This window comes from Nematolebias whitei, chromosome 18 (genome assembly GCF_014905685.2).
Source record: "Nematolebias whitei isolate Nwh7 chromosome 18, NemWhi1, whole genome shotgun sequence".
In the NCBI taxonomy this organism is placed as follows: domain Eukaryota; kingdom Metazoa; phylum Chordata; class Actinopteri; order Cyprinodontiformes; family Rivulidae; genus Nematolebias; species Nematolebias whitei.
The window spans coordinates 2,304,005-2,305,064 of NC_056515.1; positions in this window are offsets into that span (position 1 = coordinate 2,304,005).

Genomic DNA, 1,060 nt, shown 5'->3' on the forward strand with positions numbered 1-1,060 from the left:
GAAGCAAAGCAGACACCAGGTCTACTGCCCTCTGCTGCCCCTACAGGAACCAGGAACACACTCCAACTAAACCTCCCAACTCTAAAAGGCAGAAGAAAGGCGACGACGACCCTCAGCGTGAGTGCGACCTTAAGACTATTCTAGAAGCTGTGAATTCACTGACATCAACAGTGAGTTCACTGATGAAAAAGGTTGATGCACAAACTGAACTTCTGCAGAAGTATGAGAGAAAGATGGAGGAGAATGCTGCTGCTATTAAAGTGAACAAAGAGAGCATAAAGGGGCTGCAGGAAAAAGTCAGTGAGCTTGAAGAGGAGAACAAACAGCTGAAGGAGTCTGTGATGGAACAAGCTCGATACAAAAGGAGATGGAATTTGAGACTGAATGGCCTTGCAGAAAAAGAGGGGGAGAACACCAGAGAGGAGGTTATTGGCATTTTGACCAGAGTGGTGCCCATCTCAGTGGATCAGCTTCGTGGGACAGTCGACATCGTACATCGCCTGGGAAGGAAGAGTGACCCCGCCACTTCAAACAACGCTCCGCGGTCAATAATAATCCAGTTCGTGGCAAGAACGGTTCGAGACGAGGTTTGGAAGAGATCCAAGGATGCCAGGGTCTGTCAGGAGAAGCGTATCCAGTTCAAAGAAGATTTCTCCAAAGAAGACAGGGAAGCTCGCAAGAAGTTGTGGCCGCTGGTACGAGATGCCAGACAGCGAGGGCAGAGAGCTTTCCTGAAGGAAGGATACGCTCTGATCAACAACCGCAGAGTCGACCCTTCATAGACACTCACTGAGCTTTTCACTCTGGATTTTATTCAGTCTTATTACTGATAAATGATAACAATAGATAGAGTTTCGATTCACCTGATATGCCTTAAAAGTTAAATGCACCTTATTCTGATAGTAGATGGGACAAGATTTCTCATTCCTGCACATCTTATGATTCCGTGTTCTACCTCAAAAGTTTTTAGGTATATTATCTTTTATTTCTTTAAATGCTAGGGGGCTTAAAAACAATGTGAAACGAAAAGCTGTTTTTCTTTTTTGCAAGGAGCAAAGAG